This window comes from Bos grunniens, chromosome 11 (assembly GCF_055505025.1).
Source record: "Bos grunniens cultivar Pamir isolate PY7600 chromosome 11, Bosgru_T2T1.0, whole genome shotgun sequence".
NCBI lineage: Eukaryota > Metazoa > Chordata > Mammalia > Artiodactyla > Bovidae > Bos > Bos grunniens.
Genome location: NC_141175.1, coordinates 54,210,810 through 54,234,567, shown reverse-complemented (window position 1 = coordinate 54,234,567; position 23,758 = coordinate 54,210,810).

The window sequence follows — 23,758 nt, the reverse complement described above, 5'->3', positions numbered from 1 at the left end:
CTGAAGCTCCAATACATTGGCCACTGATGCAAAGAACTGACTCATTAGAAAAAATCATGATACTGGGAAAGATAGAAGGTAGTAGAAGAAGGGGATGACAGAGGACGAGATGATTGGATGATATCACCGACTCAATGGACATGAGTTTGAGCAAGCTCTGGGGAGCTGGTGAAAGAGAGGGAACCCTGTCCTGCTGCAGTCCATGGGTTGGCAAAGAGTCGGCCACAACTGAGCGACTGAAAAACGGCCAGATAGCTTTACTTCTGAGCATTTTTGCTAATTGTTCTAATCTCAATAAACAATTTCAGAAATTTTAACATAGCATTATCTTAACTAATGTGAAACTTTCTTCATGGTTAAAATGCAGTTACTCATAAAGAACTTTATTTATACATTTAATTTCAGATTACTTTATAAACATAGGATTAACTTAGAGGAGAAGGGAGAAGAAAGTATAGGGCACTTGGTATCTTACATTTTTGAAGAAAGAGCAGGAGCAGAGGTAAAGAAAATTGAGCATTATATGTGATTTTGAATGAGACTCAATCCCTCCTACCTCATTACCTGTCAAAAAAAAAAAACAACTGTATTTTGGAAAACAAAATTACCAAATATCTATTTTTGTTTATTTTCCAACCATCATTTGCTTTTCTGTGTCCCCATGCCAAGATTCCAGGGTTAGCTTAATTTTTGTAACAGGCTCCCTGTTGTTTGAGTCAGTTCATTTTATTGTTGAATTACTCCAGTTTTAGAATATTGTTTATTAAATTAAGCTAAAATGTTGCTGTCTGTGTCTGATTCTTTCCTCTGAGGCAATTCACAACAAGTCAAATTACTATACTTGAGAGTTTTTGAAATAATTGTGGAACTGTCATGTTATCGCTAGATACTTTATTAATATTTTTCTGAGTTTATGACACTGAAATCTAGGTTGATAGATACTTTATCAGTATTTTAAAATCAGTTTATTATTTTGACATCATGTGGATATGACGTTATTGGGTTTTGACAATAAGGATTTTTCTTTCTTCAGAATTCCTGCCTAAAAGAAACATCACAATTTTAAAAAGAATTAAATTTTGAGTAGAGCCTTACATGCTATGGAATCATCAAGGGAAATGTTAGACTGGGTTTTTCAAAGATTTTGAAGATTATTGAATTGGAAAAAATAACATATGGTTAGAAAGTCCAAAGGGATAACTTTGTTTTTTGGCAACTGGAAAGGAGCATTCAAGGCTAAAATTAAAAACTCTTTAATGTGGATTCTGCTTTCTAAAGATAGCTTAATCAACCATATTTTGTGGAAAACTTTTTCTTAGAAATAAGATGGCTTTGTTTTGACTTAGGTTGCTGTTTTGTAAATCTTATGATTTTTCATGCTGTTTTTCATAGACCTGATTAAGTTTCACTCCTGCTTATTTTATGTATTTTATATTATGGGTTTTGGCATAGTTATTGAAGAAGTAGAAATGACAGCAATCACTACACCAACAGAAGAATAGTTTCATAGATTAAACAATGGATATGTAAATGCTAACATATCTAGCAATTTGCTATCAGAGCAAACAAATTTAGTCTAATCATTCTTTTAAATAGAGCTTGGCTCTGTGCTCTCATTGTTTATGGGTCATGTTTGTTTGTTTGCTTTCTAGGTGGATTATTCAAATGGTAAGCAAACAAACCAACAAAACCAATTTTTATAATCTCTGATCAAGTTTGGACCACTAGTCAAATAAAACTGTGTTGTGTTAGCAGAGAGAAAACAAATTTATAATTTTGTACCAGTGTGCATTTGATATTAAAAATCATTATTTAAAAACAAATGAGTCCATTCCAGACTTAGCTTGACCACACATAAGATTTCTTTCCCAGGATTCTTTTTCCACAAACCTTCCACAACTTTTTTTTTTAATATCCATTCATATTTTGCCTTATGTTTTTTCTTCTTTCTCATGAGTGCATATCCATCATTTAACTGAATTTAGTATAACTTTGAAGTTTAAAGTACTCAAAATGGTTTTGGAAATTATTTTTTAGTTGACATACTATGAAACATAATTATGGTTGAAAAGTTCATTCATAAACTTTTGTATATATCGTTTTCATTCACTTTTTCTTAATAATTAAGTTTAGATTAGTCATGAAAATTTTACAAGACTTTAAACAGTTAATCATCATCTTTAATTATTTTTCTTATTGATAGATTGTGTAACAGAGACAACATGAGCTGTTTTGACCTTTAGTAAGTCCGATAGAAAAAAAGTATTATATTTAATGCTGGTAACTCTATGCCAGGGACAACAGAGGATGAGATGGCTGGAAGGCATCACCTACTCCATGGATGTGAGTTTGAACAAGCTCCAGGAGTTGGTGATGGACAGGGAAGCCTGACGTGCTGTCGTCCATCGAGTTGCAAAGAGTCAGACACGACTGAGCAACTGAACTGAACTGAATTCTATGCCAGGTAAGAGTAATGTTTGAATCAAGAATATGAAGAATGTTTTTTCCATTTTCTATCAAACTAACTTTGAAAAGATTTTATTTTTAAACTTTACATAATTGTATTAGTTTTGCCAAATATCAAAATGAATCCGCCACATGTATACATGTGTTCCCCATCCTGAACCCTCCTCCCTCCTCCCTCTCCATACCATCCCTCTGGGTCGTCCCATTGCTCTAGCCCCAAGCATCCAGTATCGTGCATCGATCCTGAAAGGATCATCTTGATTTTGTTAAAAATGCCTAAAGACACATGTGAAGTTAAGATTTCTCTTCAACAAATGACAAACAAGATTGTGCTGATTGACAGCATACAACAACATATTTTCAGTATCTAAAACAAATAAAAATTAAAGTCTAAATTTTACAGTAGTTCCTAAAATTAATAGCAAGTTCAGTTCAGTTCAGTTCAGTCTCTCAGTCATGTCTGACTCTTTGCGACTCCATAAAACACAGCAAACCAGGCCTCCCTGTCCATCACCAACTCCTGGAGCCCACCCAAACCCATGTCCATCGAGTCAGTGATGCCATACAACCATCTCATCCTCTGTCATCCCCTTCTTCTCCTGCCCTCAATCTTTCCCAGTATCAGAGTCTTTTAAAATGAGTCAGCTCTTCACATCAGGTGGCCAAAATATTGGAGTTTCAGCTTCAACATCAGTCCTTCCAATGAACACTCAGGACTGATCTCCCATAGGATGGACTGGTTGGATCTCCTTGCAGTCCAAGGGACTCTCAAGAGTCTTGTCCAACACCACAGTTCAAAAGTATGAATTCTTCAGCGCGCAGCTTTCTTCACAGTCCAACTCTCACATCCATATATGACCAGTGGAAAAACCACAGCCTTGACTAGACGGACCTTTGTTGGCAAAGTAATGTCTCTGCTTTTCAATATGCTGTCTAGGCTGGTCATAACTCTCCTTGCAAGGAGTAAGTGTCTTTTAATTTCATGGCTGCAATCACCATCTGCAGCAATCTTGGAGCCCAGAAAAATAAAGTCAGCCACTGTTTCCTCATCTATCTGCCATGAAGTGATGGGGACGGATGCCATGATCTTAGCTTTCTGATGTTGTGCTTTAAGCCAACATTTTCATTCTCCTCTTTCACTTTCATCAAGAGGCTCTTTAGTTCTTCTTCACTTTCTGCCATAAGGGTGGTGTCATCTGCATATCTGAGCTTATTCATATTTCTCCCAGCAATCTTGATTTCAGCTTGTGCTTCTTCCAGCCCAGCATTGCTCATGATGAACTCTGCATATAAGTTAAATAAATTATAAAGCCTTGAAGTACTCCTTTTCCTATTTGGAACCAGTCTGTTGTTCCATGAACGAGACCCCACATCCAAGGTAAGAGAAACCCAAATAAGATGGTAGGCATTGAGAAGGAGGATCAGAGGGCAGACAGACTGAAACTACAATCACAGACAACTAGCCAGTCTGATCACACAGACCACAGCCTTGTCTAACTCAATGAAACTAAGCCATTCCATGTGGGGCCACCCAAGACGGGTCATGGTGGAGAGGTCTGACAGAATGTGATCCACTGAAGAAGGGAATGGCAAACCACTTCAGTATTCTTGCCTTGAGAACCCCATGAACAGTATGAAAAGGCAAAATAATAGGACACTGAAAGAGGAACTCCCCAGGTCAGTAGGTGCCCAATATGCTACTGGAGATCAGTGGAGAAATAACTCCAGAAAGAATGAAGGGATGGAGCCAAAGCAAAAACAATACGCAGCTGTGGATGTGACTGGTGATAGAAGCAAGGTCCGATTCTATAAAGAGCAATATTGCATAGGAATCTGGAATGTCAGGTCCATAAATCAAGGCAAATTGGAAGTGGTCAAACAAGAGATGGCAAGAGTGAATGTGGACATTCTAGGAATCAGTTAACTCAAATGGACTAGAATGGGTGAATTTAACTCAGATGACCATTATATCTACTACTGTGGGCAGGAATCCCTTAGAAGAAATGGAGTAGCCATCATTGTCAACAAGAGAGTCTGAAAGGCAGTACTTGGATGCAATCTCAAAAATGATAGAATGATCTCTGTTCGTTTCCAAGGCAAACCACTTAATATCACAGTAATCCAAGTCTATGCCCCAACTGCAATACTGAAGAAGCTGAATTTGAATGGTTCTATGAAGACCTACAAGACCTTTTAGAACTAACACCCAAAAAAACATGTCCTTTTCATTATAGGGGACTGGAATGCAAAAGTAGGAAGTCAAGAAACACCTGGAGTAACAGGCAAATTTGGCCTTGGAATATGGGATGAAGCAGGGCAAAGATGAATAGAGTTTTGCCAAGAAAATGCACTGGTCATAGCAAACACCCTCTTCCAACAACACAAGAGAAGACTCTACACATAGACATCACCAGATAGTCAACACCAAAATCAGATTGATTATATTCTTTGCAGCCAAAGATGGAGAAGCTCTATACAGTCAACAAAAACAAGACCAGGAGCTGACTGTGGATCAGATCATGAATTCCTTATTGCCACATTCAGACTTAAATTGAAGAAAGTGGGGGAAACCATTAGACCATTCAGGTATGACCTAAATCAAATCCCTTATGATTATATAGTGGAAATGAGAACTAGATTTAAGGGACTAGATTTGATAGAGTGCCTGATGAACTATGGACTGAGGTTCCTGACACTGTACAGGAGACAGGGGTCAAGACCATCCCCATGTAAAAGAAATGCAAAAAAGCAAAATGGCTGTCTGAGGAGGCCTTACAAATAGCTGTGAAAAGAAGAGAAGTGAAAAGCAAAGGAGAAAAGGAAAGATATAAGCATCTGAATGCAGAGTTCCAAAGAACATCAAGGAGAGATAAGAAAGCCTTCCTCTGCGATCAATGCAAAGAAATAGAGGAAAACAACAGAATGGGAAAGACTAGAGATCTCTTCCAGAAAATCAGAGATACCAAGGGAACATTTCATGCAAAGATGTGTCCGATAAAGGACAGAAATGGTACAGACCTAACAGAAGCAGAAGATATTAAGACAAGGTGGCAGGAATACAAAGAAGAACTGCACAAAAAAGATCTTCACAACCAGAATATTCACGATGGTGTGATCACTCACCTAGAGCCAGATATCCTGGAATGTGAAGTCAAGTGGGCCTTAGAAAGCATCATTACGAACAAAGCTAGTGGAGGGGATGGCCTTCCAGTTGAGCTATTTCAGATCCTGAAAGATGATGCTGTGAAAGTGCTGCACTCAATATGCCAGCAAATTTGGAAAACTCAGCAGTGGCCACAGGACTGGAAAAGGTCAGTTTTCATTCCAATCCCAAAGAAAGGCAATGCCAAAGAATGCTCAAACTACCGCACAATTGCACTCATCTCACAGGCTAGTAAAGTAATGCTCAAAATTCTCCAAGCCAGGCTTCAGCAATACGTGAACTGTGAACTTCCAGAAGTTCAAGCTGGTTTTAGAAAAGGCAGAGGAACCAGAGATCAAATTGCCAACATCCGCTGGATCATTGAAAAAGCAAGAGAGTTCCAAAAAAACATATTTCTACTTTATTGACAATGCCAAAGCCTTTGACTGTGTGGATCCCAATAAACTGGAAAATTCTGAGAGATGGGAATACCAAACCACTTGACCTGCCTCTTGAGAAACCTGTATTGCAGGTCAGGAAGCAACAGTTAGAACTGGACATGAAACAACAGACTGGTTTCAAATAGGAAAAGGAGTACGTCAAGGCTGTCTATTGTCACCCTGCTTATTTTACTTATATGCAGAGTACATCATGAGGGGCTGGAAGAAGCACAGCTGGAATCAAGATTGCTGGGAGAAACATCAATAACCTCAGATATGCAAATGTCACCACCCTTATGGCAGAAAGTGAAGAGGAACTGAAAAGCCTCTTGATGAAAGTGAAAGAGGAGAGTGAAAAAGTTGGCTTAAAGCTCAACATTCAGAAAACGAAGATCATGGCATCTGGTCTCATCACTTTATGTGAAATAGATGGGGAAACAGTGGAAACAGTGTCAGACTTTATTTTGGGGGGCTCCAAAATCACTGCAGATGGTGACTGCAGCCATGAAATTAAAAGATGCTTACTCCTTGGAAGGAAAGTTATGACCAACCTAGATAGCATATTGAAAAGTAGAGACATTACTTTGTCAACAAAGGTCCGTCTAGTCAAGGCTATGGTTTTTCCTGTGGTCATGTATGGATGTCAGAGTTGGACTGTGTAGAAGGCTGAGCACTGAAGAATTGATGCTTTTGAACTGTGGTGTTGGAGAAGACTCTTGAGAGTCCCTTGGACTGCAAGGAGATCCAACCAGTCCATTCTGAAGGAAATAAGCCCTGGGATTTCTTTGGAAGTAATGATGCTAAAGCTGAAACTCCAGTACTTTGGCCACCTCATGCGAAGAGTTGACTCGGTGGAAAAGACTCTGATGCTGGGAGGGATTGGGGGCAGAAGAAGAAGGGCACGACAGAGGATGAGATGGCTGGATGGCATCACTGACTGGATGGACGTGAGTCTGAGTGTACTCCGGAAGTTGGTGATGGACAGGGAGGCCTGGCGTGCTGCGATTCATGGGGTCGCCAAGAGTCTGAGCGACTGAACTGAACTGAATTTGATTAAAAAGTAGACTGTTAAAGGGCAGTTGCATTATTACTATATCTTGATTGTCATAAATAGTGCTGCTATGTATATTGGAAAGATACATATAAAGGAATATCACTCAGACTTAAAACAATGAAATATTGCCATTTACAGCAACTGGAATGGAATTAAAGAATATTAATAAAAAAAATAATATTATATACTTAGTGAAGTAGTCATAGAAAGTCAACTACTATATAATATCCATTATATGTGGAATCTAAAAATAATACAAATGAATTTGTGTATAAAGCAGAAACAAACTCAAAGACAGAAGACAAACTTATAGTTGCCAAAAGGATAATTTGTCCCCTCTTGGTTTGTTCCAAATTAGAGTATGAGATTAATAGGTACAAATTGCTATACTTAAAATAGATAAGAAACAAAGATTTATTGTAATGCATGAGAAATTATACCCAACATTTTGTAATAATCTATAATGGAATCTAATTTGAAAAAATAACTGAATCACTTTGCTCTACACCTGAAACTAACACAATACTGTAAATCACTATATTTCAAATAGAAAGGTTAAAAAAAAAAAAAAAGTAGTCTGCTAAAAATTGTGTATATGTGTGTGTGTGTGTACAAGGAAGACTTGAAATTGTTTCTGTTCATGGATGACGTGTTTATTAAATAAAAAATCCAAAATAATTGACAAAAAGAATTCTCAAGGAACTAATAAGTAAGGTTGTAAGATACAAAGTTAATGTACAAAAATCAGTTGTTTTTTTCTATAGCAACCATGAACAAATGGAATTTGAAATTAAAAACATAATTTGAAATTAAAAACTATTTATATTAGCACTTCCCTGTAAAATGAAATATTTATGTGTAAATATATCAAAATACATGTCAAATCTATGTGCAGAAAACTGCAAAATTCTGATACAAAAAAGAAGTAAATGTGGGGTGGTATAGTTGACTCTTTGCGACCCCATGGACTATACAATCCTTGAAATTCTCCATTCCAGAATATTGGAGTGAGTATCCCTTCCCTCCTCCAGTGGAAGCCCAGGGATGGAATGCAGGTTTCTTGCATTGCAGGCAGATTCTTTACAAGCCAAGCCACCAAAGAAGCCCTTATTCATGAATAGGAAAACTCAATATTGCCAAAAAGTCAGTTCTTTTCCACTTGATCTTTTAATTTAATGAAATCCCAATCAAAATCTCAACAAGTTGTTTTGTGTCAAGATACTGACAAACTGATTCTAAAAAACTTATATAGAGAAGCAAAAGACTTTGAATGGCCAATATGATATTGAATGACAAAAACAAAGTTGGAAGATTGATGCTACCATACTTCAAGACTTACTATAAAGCTGCAGTAATCAGGACTATGTGGTATTTGCAAAATAATAGACAAATAGAGTGATAGAATAGAATAGAAATTCCATAAACACACTCTCATAAATATAGTCTTTCATTCACACCTAGTAGGAATGCAGAATGGTATACAGCTATAGCCACTTTGCAACACAGTTTGTCTTTTTTTAAAATATTTTAAAGAAAATCACACACACTGCCACCATATGATCTAGTAATTAGTCTCCTTGGTATTTATTCAAAGGAGTTGAAAAATTTTGTCCACATATAAATCTGCACATGGATGTTTATAGCAGATTTATTCATAATTGCCAAAAGTTGGAGATAGCTAAAATGTCCTTCAGGAAATGAAGAGATGAAGTGTGGCACATCTAGACAATGGAATATTATTCAGCACTAAAATGAATGTAATATGAAACCATGAAAAGACATGAGAAACCTTAAATTAATAATAATAAGTGAATGAAAGTCACTCAGTCATGTCCATTTCTTTGCAACCCCAAGGATTATACAGTCAATGGAATTCTCTAGGCCAGAATTCTGGAGTGGGTAGGCTTTCCCTTCTCCAGGGGATCTTCTGAACCCAGGGATCAAACCCAGGTCTCCTGCATTGCAGGGGGATTCTTTGCCAGCTGAGCCACAGGGGAAGCCCAAGAATACTGGAATGGGCAGCCTATCTCTTCTCCAGCAGATCTTCCTGACCCATGAGTTGAACTGGAGCCTTCTGCATTGCAGGCAGATTCTTTACCAACTGAACTACAGGGAAGTCCATAATAAGTGAGTATATTTTTTTAATTCAATAATAAGTGGGTGAATTCAAAAAAGCTACATACTGTATGATTCCAACTATTTGACATTCTGGAAAAGGCTAAAATATGGAGACAGATAAAAGATCAGTGGTTCCCCAAGGATGGGGAAGGGGCTGGGGAGAGATGAATAAGCAGAATACAGAGAATTTTTAGGACAATGAAAATACCCTACTTGATATCATAATGATGGATATATGTCATTATTCATTTGTCCAAATCCATAAATATTATAAAACCAAAAGTGAACCATAATGAAATCTGTGAACTTTGGATGATAATGATGGGGTCAGTTTAAGTTCATCAGTTGTAACAAACATATCACTGGTAAGGGATGTTGATAAGGGGAGAGGCTATGCATGAGTGGGAGCAGAGAATATCCAAGAAATCCCTTTACTTGATTGTAAATTGAAAACTGTTCTAAAATATAGTCTTTAAAAATTTAGTTCTGGGCATAAGTAATATAAAATAGTCAACTTATCATTGGATAAATGTGAGTTAAAATGATCATGAGCTCCGACTATATACCCATTGTGTGTGTGTGTGTGTGTGTGTGTGTGTGTGCGTGCACTCAGTTGCTTGGTTGTGTCCAACTCTTTGAGATCCTATGGGCTGTAGGCTGCCAGGCTCCTCTGTTCATGGGATTTTTCCCAGGCAAGAATACTGGAGTGGGTTGCCATTTCTTTCTCCATTTCTTTCCTTTCCAAACCAGGAATCAAACCCATGTCTCTTGCATCTCCTGCATTTGCAAGCAGATTCTTTAACATTGAGCCATCTGGGAAGCCCACTATCTACTAAGTAGAGACAAACATTAGAAAGTTCAATCTACCCAACTATTGGCAAGAATCTGGAGCAACTGGAATACGTGCTGCTGATGTCTGGTGACTTTAAGTCATATGACGAGTATACATACCCCATGACAGAGCAGTTCCAGCCTTATGTGAGTTCCTAGGAAATACTTTCACATAATTTGTGAGGGAAATATGCAGAAAGGGTTGTGGCACCTAATATAGCAAGGAATCTGAGGCAATCTAGATATCTGTTGCAGGTGGAATAGAAACTAGGATTCAAGAGTACATGGAATGGAATCTGTGGAAGAGTACAAAGAAGTGAGCCATAGGTCAGCAGTGATACATTTTTTTAATTATTTAGGAATGAAGAAGATATTAATAGCACAGTATTCTGCCTTTAAATTAAGAAAAAATAGTCAATTCCATATATTTTAAAAATATCTAGTCAAATAACTTGGTTCTTGTACAGGTATGTGTCAAGAATGATGAATGAGGGTGGGGATCTGAGCATAAGTCCAAAACCAAACTAGAGAGAGATAGAGACAGACAGAGATAAAGATATAGAGATGGGGATAACAGATAAAGACTGAACTGGCATCAGGTACCTATGAGCATAGTACACCATATATTGTAAATTATAATTAAATCTATTATCAGTACACAAAGGGGAAAACAAACAAAAACCCTCTTAGGAATGAAGAAACCTATTTTCTTATGACTCCTCTTGTCATTTCATTTTCTTTTTGTATTGTTTTACTGATTAGACATTAGAGAGAAACTATTTTAAATGGAGTTACCTAAATTATAAAACAGCAGCCTTGAGTAACACTGGTCCTTCAACCAAAGTCCCTCCCATCTATCTACTGGGGGCACACACACACCTTTCTGCTTTATTGCTATTTGGTGTTCCTCCTCTAACTCTGTAGAGGAGGGCAGAAGTTATCACTAGTAATATAGCAAAACTGGTCAGAAAAATTTTAGTAAAATAAGACATTTTTTGTTGTTTAGTTGGTAAGTCACGTCTGACTCTGTAATCCCATGGACTGTAGCCTGCCAGGCTCCTTCTGTCCATGGGATTTCCCAGGGAAGAATGCTTGAGTGGGTTGTCATTTCCTTCTCCAGGGGATCTTCTGGACTCAGAGATGGAAACCAGGTCTCTTGCATTGGCAGGCAGATTCTTTTACCATTGAGCCACCAGGGGTGCCCCAAATAAGACATTGCTATGTTGCTAAGTCACTTCAGTCGTGTCCGACTCTGTGTGACCCCATAGACGGCAGCCCACCAGGCTCCCCTGTCCCTGGGATTCTCCAGGCGAGAACAATGGAGTGGGCTGCCATTTCCTTCTCCAATGCATGAAAGTGAAAAATGAAAGGGAAGTCGCTCAGTTGTGTCCGACTCTTCGCAACCCCTTGGACTGCAGCCTACCAGGCTCCTCCGTCTGTGGGATTTTCCAGGCAAGAGTACTGGAGTGGGGTGCCATAGCCTTATCCGAAATAAGACATTAAACATATCTAAAAAAAGAAGTGTCCAATATTATTTGAAAGACCAGAGTTGATTGGTTGGTTGGTTGGTTGTTTTTGACACAATGAATATCAGGCTCTATGGAAGTTTTCCACTTGCCAGCAGTGCAAAGGGATAGAGTTTCAAGAGGGCAGGTGACTGAAAAAGGTCTGAAAGTGAAGGAATTCCATCCTATTATCCGAAGTCAAAGGCACATTGGCCAAAAAGAAATCCATGGGAATGAAATGCACTTTTGATCACTGTTATGGTAGGCTGTAAACATAGTTGTTTTCTTTTTTTATAGCAATCTATGCCAGAATTCCTTCATAGATGTTGTAAAAATTAAAATTTGTGCGAACTTGGAGATGCCTATCTACAGAGTCATTCTTGAGGGATGAGATGGGAAGGGGAAGTTAAAATAATTGGTGAACAGTTATAAGGCTGCAATGGGTAGAGCTGAATACAAATCATTTAACTTCAAGCCTGGAGATCATTCTAATACATTTCATCTGTGTTTCCAAAGGTGATAATATATTTTAAAACACTCTGTAAACAGTAAAATTCTTTAAAAATGGACAGAAATTGTTTGTTGATATACCAGCTATCCAAAAATTTTTCCTCAGCTCCAAATACTGCATAGTGCATTCAGTTTGGTCAGTTGGTGGGTGATATATCAAGTTCTAATTTATAGCTGAATGTTTTATATGAAAACACAAAACCAGTGGCAAACTGCACTGACTTAGTTATATTTAATAAAATTCCACCATGCTTATATGACAGATATCCCCCAACAGAAAAAACTTAGGGAAGTTAATTTGTACATTAGCTACTGTTGATCTAAATTTGGAAGGCAGCTTTTAGTCTTTAGGTAGGAATAGGTCTAGGAAAACTCTGAAAATACTCATCAGATGCATAACCAGTCACAACACTCTGATGCTTAGGCTGCCAAGACTACACAGTTGAATTTATGTTCCGTTATAATAATTCTACTAGCTGAAGTATTTGACATATTTATAATACATTCCCTCCATATAATATTTGAATTTAATATTTAAATTTAAGTGGTCTTAAATGCTTTTTTTGTTTTAAGCAAACTCAAAAATCTTTTAAAGAATATCTAAACTAAAGCTTCAATAAACAAAAATCAAATGAACAAGCACAGTTTCAGTGAGAGAGTTTGGAATAAGAGCAGAGACTGTCCTGTCTATATTTTAGACATCATAGTTAAAAGGGCTATGGTTCAAAGAACAGTTGCAAAAGGAAGAAGAAAGAAGGAAGAGAAGAAGGCAGATAAAAGGAAGAAAACTAAAAGTGGATGCAGTTCTAAACTACAAGCATAGCCATCATATCACTGTACATTTATTGGGTTTGAACAGGCTTTTCTGAGTTTCATACTGTGCATGACATTTAATCATCGCACTAACATAGTAGTTATTATTTTTATATTCTTTAGACTAAAAATGAGGAAAATTGGAGCATCTCTCCCATAGTCTCACACCCATCAAGGGGCATAGTCCAGAGTGACTATACTGTTTGACCACAAAGCTCTTTTATGAAAATGAAATTGGCCTCAGGAAGAAAATATGAAGATTATTACAGCTCAGTGTAATTGAAGATGATTTCTTGGAGAAAATGAACCAAACTTAGAGGGAGAATGTGGAAGCATTTTAGATAACGTGATTGATCATGTGGCATGTGGCACTTGACCAGCAGGGAAGCCATGCGTCAATGAGAAGATGGAACCTGGCACACTGTTTACTATGTAGTCCCAAGTGTAAGTCATTTTATTCAGAGATTTTGTTATGTCAGTGCAAGAAATGAAATGTGACTTATTTAACATTTATTTTAAATGTTTTCTTCCTTGAATAAACTTATTCATAAAGCAAACACTGTAGCACATCTACATACACAACACATGCTTTAGTAGTAGGAAACCATAACATAGGTGAGAGCAAAGCAAGTTTACGAATTCTAGCAAGAAATTAATGTCTGAATGCTGCCTAAAATTCTGAGTCTGGAGTCCAGTTTGCACTTTCTTTTTTCTTAATGGAATATAATATGGATGTTAATAATGACTAATTGAAGCTAAGCATGTATTATGTGTGAGACACTGTGTTTTCTAAATATTTTATGTGGTGTCATGCACATTTAATCCTGACATCAACTGCTTGAGGTTGGAGCTTCCATTATCCTCTGTTTAAGGATGAAAAAACTATCACTTATAGATTTGCTTAGCAAGTAATAGTAAAAGAGATGTAGTATAATAAAGATAGACTAGCCACAAATTAAGTCTTTCCACCCAATAAATGAAAAGAGTTTAAAGACTATCGTGAAGAATCTGCCTTTCTATCAGGGAGATTGAATGTTGTGTCTGATAATTCTTAATGTCACATATTCTTAGCACTTCACCTAACCTCTCCTCTTACCACCTGCTCCATACTGCAAAGCCTTAAGGGAGGGAATACAGAGTTTAATATAACACTGAAATTATAGCATCACTAGTTTTTAGTGAGCTAGACAGTGACATCATATTTGATGTACAAACACATTTCTGTGAGTAGTTGTAGAGAAGAAAGGATAACTAGCATTGGGCTCCTTTACACTTTCATTGATCTGAGATTCACATTTTGCAGGGAGCAGAAGGAAAATAAAATGTAAAGACATCTATAGAGTCACAGAAGAGAATCCCAATAAGTATTTTGTGTAACTTTCTATACCAAAAATGAGCATTGGGAAGACAGTTTGACAAATTGAACAAAGAATCAAATCTCAAGCATTCAAAAGTGATAGAATCAGTAGTACAGTAGCATGGCCCCAACTCCCACCTTTCTTTTAAACTGAGAAAATAGTTTCTACAAAAGTTTCGGGGAGGCAGGAGGGAGAGGGGGATTCAGGATGGGGAACACGTGTATACCTGTGGTGGATTCATGTTGATGTATGGCAAAACAAATACAATATTGTAAAGTAATTAACCTCCAATTAAAATAAATAAATTTATTTAAAAAATAATATTAAAAAAAGTTTGTTTCATATACTGATTTATGGGGAATTTTGAGTTTCTCTATGGCTGTCAGTAGAACAGACTCATGGAACATTTATGAATCACATGGGTCCTGAATTGCAAACATGTGAGACATAGATCCATATAATCATGTCTGCATCAGGCAGTTAACTCTACTAATGAAAAAAATGAATAAATGAAAGAAAGAAAGCATGTAAAAGATCTCACAGCCTCCTGCTCTTCTAACAAGTGAGTTTGCATTGTCTCTCAAGTCATAGACCTGAAATTGGTGTTGCCATCCTCAGAGAGGGGAATATCTCACACAGTCCACTTGAGAGAAGCAATCTTTTTGAGGGAGAAAAATACAGAAACATGCAGAATTCCATCTTCCTAAGAAGAGCTGGCCTTAACTAACTGATATTTCCTCACTGGTATCCCACCTCAGAGAGCCTGGTGCCACCGACAGCTACTTGTAATGTGTGGTTAGTTGTGCAGCAAAGTGTCCTCTGCCCACAAACCCTCTGTAATGCCTAACAGTTTTGCCACTGGGCATTTATTGCATACAAAAGTTTTGTGTCTGAGATAGAATGCACTTAATATGATCAACAAATTGCATCATACTGCCCTAGTGAAAATTAACTGCCCTCTGGAGATAATGCAGTCATAGGGCAATGGAGGGTGAGGGGCATGGTTAGGACAATGTGCTGCTAATGAGAAAATGCATAGGACATTGCCATACTTAAAATCCCTCAAAGTACTGCAGCAGCTTTGTGGGGAAAAAGTGATGTTTATCTCTGTTAAATGTAGGTTCAATGAAAAGTATGTATAGGCCAATTAATTAGTGAACTCAGTCTGTGTACATAGCAAGTACAGGTAAAATCCAGATTCCATAATGCTTCTGTGGCAATAACCTCTGCTGAAACTATTTAGACATGTGTGCCTACTTTTTGGCCATGTCCCATGGCATGTAGGATTTTGGTTCCTTGTTGCTGTTGTTGTTTAGTCGCTCAGTCACGTCTGACTCTTTGCAACCCCATGGACTGTATGGCCTGCCAGACTCCCCTGTCCATGGGATTTCCCAGGCAAGAATACTGGAATGGGTTGCCATTTCCTGCTCCAGGGGATCTTCCTGACCCAGAGATCAAACTTATGCCTCCTGCAAGTCTCCTGCATTGCAGGCAGATTCTTTACCACTGAGCCACCAGGGAAGCCCTTTAATTCATGCCCCTCTGCAGTGGAAGCACAGAGTTTCAAGTGCTGGACTGCCAGGGAAGTCCCTGCCTACACTTTAGATACCATTTCTGTTTGATAGCAAAGGCGGTTATCAAAATGATCATTTTTTGCTCTGACAAGTAAGCAAGTGCTCATGTAAAATAATGACTTGTTTCCTCCCTGTTAAGATAGCTCTGCCAGGGTACAGGGTGAGTTTTGAGTCAGCTAGGTCCTTTGAAACAGGATGCTTATTCCTATCAGAGCCCTACCTATTCAGTATTATCCTGCAGGAAACACTAACCACAGGACAGAGCAGGCAAATGAAGGATCCACATATGAATTATTACAGAACTTTAAGGGTAATAGAGTAAGCATGGTGCCAGGGAAACTTCACAGTCAGAGCAGGAAGGTTGCCCACATCACACTGTGTGAACAACACAAATCACTGCATGGTGGTGGTAGGGAAAGTGTCTAAAACTCCCCTTTCCTACGTCCTTTTTTTGTTGTTGTTGTTGAATATCCTCAAGACATTTTTTTAAAGTCTGTATCTTTTCTTTTTCATCAAATCTCACATATTAGAGAGTAGACCAAAGCCTAGGAAAAGAAAAGACAGTGTTTAGGATGAGACATCTGGGCACCTGTGTTGCTAAGGCAACCATTTCATAGGCAGAGGAAGGAAGAGAATGTTACTTATCAGTAAATGATTGAATCATATCTACCTCTCATAAAAACATGTTAGCTTGAACTGTTCTAGCTCAAAAGTGCCTACAGTCCTGTGGAAATCTTAACAATTATTTTGTGAATTCAGCTTTCTCTAACAAAACACAATTGATTTTAGTCTTCTTAATGTACTCATATTGGTAATGGATTCTTACAGAAGCCCCTTTCATTTTCTTTACTGTGTGTGCGTGCATACTAAGTCAATTCAGTCATGTCCAGCTCTTTGCAACCCCATGGACTATAACCCACCAGGCTTCTCTGTCAATGGAGTTTTCCAGGCAAGAAAACTGAAACAGATTGCCATTTCCTTCTCCAGGGGATCTTCCCAACCCAGGAATCGAACTTGTGTCTCTTATGTCTCCTGCATTGGCCAGTGGGTTCTTTACCACTAGCGCCACCTGTGTTACTTTTATGGTACCACCTGTGGTACTGTTATAGCACCATCTGTATATACAATACATTATATATAGTGTGCATATATATGTATATATATAATACATTATAGTATATATATACTATATATATTATATATTATATATTATAGTACTATAATATAGCACCATCTATGTTACTAAATAGATATATTTATGCAAAGGCATTGATGTTCCATACAGATCTGTATTCCAGCACCTGTTGAAACTGAAAGAAGACACATACTTTCACAGTAGTTTTACTATCCTGGACATTCACATCTTTAACCATGGTGATTAATCCCATATTCAGTACTTTCCCCAAAGTTCTGTAAATGCTAATATAAGTTCCATAAACTGAAATACATTGCTGTAAGATTAAGAGAATATCATTGTTAATGATGCCCCTTAGTGCACTTATAATTTCCTTCTAAGAGTTATTGGCTGAGGGACATTCCCAAGCCATATGGATATATATTCTCTAGTCATTTCAGAAATTCCAGTGTAAACACTGATATTTTCATATTTCCCTATTGTCTGCATGGGGAGCACAGAATACCCTCAGTTTGCCTTTTTTTTTTTTTTAATCATCTTCAGAGAGGACCAATGTGGCATGCAAAATGAACTCCCTTCAAAGTCAACATTTCTTGGGAATGGTTTTGCACGACATTTAGGTTTATTTTCCATTTAGCTTGGATCATTAGGTCTTCTAAATTGTCATCATTCAAGACATTTTTATAACTCTGTGCTGGGTGGCTGCTCCTGGAAAATTCTTGGTCCCACTTTACACCTTAACATGCAAATCTCCATCGTCAGGATCTCCAAGCAGTAAGAAGAATTAGCTTGTGAATGTGGAAAAGAAAGAGGCTCCAGGGGAGGTTATCACAGACTAAGGCATTTGTACTCTGATGGAGCAAGTAGGAATATTGCAAAAACTCTTGTGATTCTGATTCCTCAGCAAAGACAGGAACTTGAAGCCAGATGAATTATTTATAACTATGGAGGGAGATCTTTGATAGCTATATCATAAACTTTTGAGGAATCTCATATAACTCTAAAATAAAATTTTGAAGATATCTTTGACATTTCTAAACTATTTACTGTCAACTGTGATCAGTTGTCAATTTGTTAATTTATAACATTACAGTTCACTGCAGGTCTAGGTGACAGTCATTGTAAAGTAGACTTTACATCTGTTGTCATACTTTAGTAATTTATAGAGGTCCCAGAATAGTATCCTTATTTTAGAGATGAGATCTGAGACTTGAAAAAAGTTGATGATTCTTCTTGAGGTCATAATGTCAGTAAGCTGAGGATCAGGGAAATCACTGGAGCTCGGTCTGTCTCTCTAAAGCCTGAGTTTATCCTTTTTTGCCACACTGCTTTGAACTCTAATTTTTTCACTATCTCATTCTTTTCATCTCCTCTGATTCCTTCAAGCCTTTGTCTTTCATTTCTGTAAAATTATCATGTTCTTTGCAAGACCTTTGTATACCCAGTGACTCCGACTCCAAAGCTATATGTTCACCATTGTCTATACAATTCCTCTGATGCAGAGTTCAGCTTTATTACCCATTTCCCATTTTTCCATTCAAAAAAATTTGAATGATTAGTTCAATGATGTTTGACGAATAAAAGTGAAATATTTATCCTGACATTAAAGACCAATTCTGGAGTTAATTCCAAATACTGTCTTACATACCTGTCTTTCACCTTTACCTTTCATTCAAATAGAAAGGCAGGTCTGATGTATAAACCGTGCATCTCATGCACATTCTGATGTCACATCTTTTTCTGTCTTCCTAAATCTATTTAATGGCAAACCAATCTCAGTTATAATGCCTCCTTTCTCAGATCACTGTAATTAGAGATTCTCTATTCTCTCTGAATTCCCGTAAAATTTGTTCTATTTCTCAATTATGAGCTTTATTATTTTTTACTTTATAACACTGTGTATATATATGGCCTACTCTATTAAGCAAAGAGATTTTTAAATAACTGAGTGATAATTTTGACTCTCTTGTCTACACTTACATGTTTCAACCTGGCCCATCCCATCATCTGAGTTATCTACCCCCTCCCCCCATCTCCAAATTAACACAACTGCTTTTGCTTACCTCATCAAGTTCTACCAGTTCTGAGTGAGGCGTTGGACCTCCAGTGTACTCTAGAGTAACCACCAATCCCTGCTTGCCTGGGACAGCCCAAGTTTTTCAGGGGCCAACTTCTATCTGATTAGTTACGTATATTGTACTTTTCTAGACTCTTCATGTTATTCTTTTCTCCAAGAACTGCCAATATAACCTTGCCAATTTTTCTCTTCCAAAATATTCCCCTTGCATCATTTTTTTTTTCTATTCACAGGTTTGCACTTTTACTTTTTGTGTGTTGTATCAAGGGGATTCTTATGGAAGAGAAAAATTGACTAGCCTATATTGGCAAAACTAGGAGAATGACTGTTTTCAATGATATCTAATCATGATGTTTCTAGTTTTACACAGATCATAAAAATTTTTCAACTCTGGGCATAGTGATCACTAGTCTAATTCTGATTTCCAAAGTTCAGAATTCCAAATCTAATTTGTCTTTTTTTTTTTTTAATCTTGAGAAAGGCTGCCATAATTGAGACAATTCAAAGAATAAATCCTTGGGAGTAAGACCACCCAAGATAAACGGGTCATTGAGGAGAGTTCTGACAAAAACATGGTCCACTGGAGAAGGGAATGGCAAACCACTTAAGTATTATTGCCTTGAGAACCCCATGAACAGTATGAAAAGGCAAAAAGATATGACACTGAAAGATGAATTCCCCAGGTCAGTAGGTGCCCTATATGCTACTGGAGATCAGTGGAGAAATAACTCCAGAAAGAATGAAGAGACGGAGCCAAAGTGAAAACACCACCGAGTTGTGGATGTGACTGGTGATGGAAGTAAAGGCTGATGCTGTAAAGAACAATACTGAATAGGAACCTGGAATGTTAGGTCTGAAAATCAAGGTAAATTAGAAGTGATCAATCAGGAGATGGCAAGAGTGAACATCAACTTTTTAGGAATCAGTGAACTAAATTGGACTGGAATGGATTAATTTCATTCAGATGACCATTATATCTACTACAATGGGCAAGAATCCCTAGAAGAAATGGAGTAGCCCTCATAATCAACAAAAGAGTCTGAAAGGCAGCACTTGGGAGCAATCTGAAAAATGAGAGAAAGATCTCTGTTCGTTTCCAAAGCAAACCATTCAGTATCACAGTAATCCAAGTCTATGCCCAAACCAGTAATGGTGAAGAAGCTGACGTTGACAGTTCTATGAAGATCTACAAGACCTTCTAGAACTAACACCCCAAAATGTTAACTAACATGCCTTTTTGATCATCGGACTTCCCTGGTGGCTCAGATGGTAAAGCGTCTGTCTACAATGTGGGAGACCCGGGTTCAATCCCTGGGTTGGGAAGATCCCCTGGAGAAGGAAATGGCAATCCACTCCAGGACTATTGCCTCGAAAATCCCATGGGCAGAGGACCCTGGTAGGCTACAGTCCATGGGGTTGCCAAGTGTCGGACACTCTTTTGATCGTAGGGGACTGGAATGCAAAAGTGGGAAGTCAAGAGATACCTGGAGTAAGAGGCAAATTTGGTATTGGAGTGTAAAATTAAGAAGGGCAAAGGCTAACACAGTTTTCCCAAGAGAATGCTCTGATCATAGTAAATACCCTCTTCTAACAACACAAGAAAAGACTCTACACATGGACATCACCAGATGGTTAATACTGAAATCAGACTGATCATATTCTTTTCAGTCACAGATAGAGAAGCTCCATACAGTCAGCATAATCAAGACCAGGAGCTGACTGTGGCTCAGATCATGAACTCCTTATTGCCAAACTCAGACTTAAATTGAAGAAAGTAGGGGAAAACACTAGAGCATTCAGGTATGATCTAAATAAAATCCCTTACAATTATACCTTGGAAGTGACAAATAGATTCAAGGGATTAGATCTGATAGATTGCCTGAAGAACTATGGACAGAGGTTCATGATACTGTACAGAACACAGTGATCAAGACCATCCCCAAGAAGAAGAAATGCAAAAAGGCAAAATCTTTGTCTCAGGAGGCCTTAAAAAAGAGCTGAGGAAAGAAGAGAAGCTAAAGGCAAAGGCAAAGGAGAAAAGCAAACATACCCATTTGAATGCAGAGTTCCAAAGAATAGCAAGGAGAGAGAAGAAAGCCTTCCTCAGTGATCAATGCAAAGAAATGGAGGAAAACCATAGAATGGGAAAAACTAGAGATCTCTTTAAGAAAATTAGAGATACCAAGGGAACATGTCATGGAAATATGGGCACAATACTGCAGCCATGAAATTAAAAGACCCTTACTCCTTGGAAGAAAACCTATGGCCAACCTAGACAGAATATTAAAAAGCAGAGACATTACTTTGCCAACAAATGTCCACCTAGTCAAGGCTATGGTTTTTCCAGTAGTCATGTATGGATGTGAGAATTGGATTATAAAGAAAGCTGAGCATTGAAGAATTGATGTTTTGAACTGTAGTGTTGGAGAAGACTCTTGAGAGTCTCTTGGACTGCAAGGAGAACCAACCAGTCTATCCTAAAGGAGATCAGTCCTGAGTGTTCACTGGAAGGACTGCTTTTCATAGGAAAAGCAAGAGAGTTCAAAAAAAAAAAAAATCTATTTCTGCTTTAGTGATTACACCTTTGTAATTACACAAAGTGATTACACAAATTACACAAAGTGACACCAAATTAAAAAAAAATCAGATATTTCAGTGCTTAGTGCATTATAAAGTGATTATACAAAGACTTTGACTCTGTAGATCACAACAAACTGTGGAAAATTCTTCAAGAGATTGGAATTCCAGACCACCTTACCTGCCTCTTGAGAAATCTGTGTGCAGGTCAAGAAGCAACAGTTAGAACCAGATATGGAATAACAGACTGACTCCAAATTGGGAAAGGAGTACATCAAGGCTGTATATTGTCACCCTGCTTATTTAATTTATATGCAGAATACATCATGCAAAATGCCTGGCTGAACAAAGCATAAGCTGGAATCAAGATTGCTGGGAGAAATATCAATAATCGCAGATATGCAGATAACACCACCTTTGTGGCAGAAAAGTGAAGAACTAAAGAGCCCCTTGATAAAAGTGAAAGAGGAGAGTGGAAAAGCTGGCTTAAAACTCAGCACTCAAAAAACTAAGATCATGTCATCCTTTTCCATCACTTCATGGAAACAGTGACAGACATTATTTCTGTATCCAAAATCACTGCATATGGTGACTGCAGCCATGAAATTAAAAGATGCTTGCTCCTTGTAAGGGGAAGTCAATGGCAACCCACTCCAGTGTTCTTGCCTGGAGAATCCCAGGGATGGGGAGCCTGGTGGGCCGCCGTCTATGGGGTTGCACAGAGCTGGACATGACTGAAGTGACTTAGCAGCAGCAGCAGCAGCTCCTTGTAAGAAAAGTTATGACCAACCTAGACTGCATATTAAAAAGGAGGGATATTACTTTGCCAACAAAGGTCTATCTACTCAGAGTTATGACTTTTCCAGTAGTCATGTATGGATGTGAAATTTGCAGTATAAAGAAAGCTGATTGCCAAACAATTGATGCTTTTAAACTGTAGTGTTGGAGAAGACTTTTACAGTCCTTTTCACTGCAAGGAGATCAAACCAGCCAATCCTAAAAGAAATTAGTGAGGAATATTCATGGAAAGACTGAAGCTGAAGGTGAAACATCAATTCTTTGGCCATCTGATGTGAACAACGAACTTTTTGGAAAAGACCTTGATACTGGGAGAGATTGAAGGCAGTAGGAGAGGGGGACGAAAGAGAATGAAATGGTTGGATGGCATCACTGACTCAATGGACATGAGTTTGAGCAAGCTGCAGAAGTTGATGACGGACAGGGAAGCCTGGTGTGCTGCAGTCCAGGGGATTGTAAAGAGTTGGACATGAATGGGCTACCAAACTGAAAGAACAAACTTTTGGTGGTTTGGTCAATGTTTGTGAATTTCAGACTCTACACCTGGGAAATGTTATGAATTATAATTTCCTCTTGGCTTCTTTGAGAGAATTAAACAAGGTAGAAAAAAATGACATAGTTCAGTGCTTAGTGCATTATGAATATTCAGTTCAGTTCAGTTCAGTTACTCAGTCTTTTCCAACTCTTTGTGACCCCCTGGACTGTACACTCCAGGCCTCCCTGTCCATCACCAACTCCCGAAATTTACTCAGGCTCATGTTCATTGAGTCAGTGATGCCATTCAACCATCTTATCCTCTGTTGTCCCCTTCTCTTCCTGCCTTCAATCTTTCCCAGCATCAGGGTCTTTTCAAATGAGTCAGTTCTTTGCATCAGGTTGCCAAATTATTGGCGTTTCAGCATCAGTCCTTCCAATGAATATTCAGGACTGATTTCTCTTAGGATGGACTGGTTGGATCTCCTTGCTGTCCAAGGGACTCTCAAGTGAATCATAATTTGTCATGAAAAGTGTCATTAACAAAAAGAGGAGATGCCTAGTTTTTAAGTGACACTAACTTCATGTGGGGGCCTTCAGTCTTAGAGGGCAGACATGAAGTAATCACACAAGACAAAAAGGAAAGGAGGAACACTCAGAAGATTTCCATTTCCTTGGTTAGGGTAAACTAACCCCCTTCCTATTCTTCTGGTGATTCTTTCCACTTCAATCCTTGTTGCTAATTTGATAGAATATACTGTGAGGAGGTTCAGCCTGAAATGTATTATATAGTGACATGAAGCTAAATATCTAAATCCACATCTAAAAACAAAATTTCCCAGGGCAAAGAATAGGATGAGGCAAGTGAAGTACACAACTTAAGAAA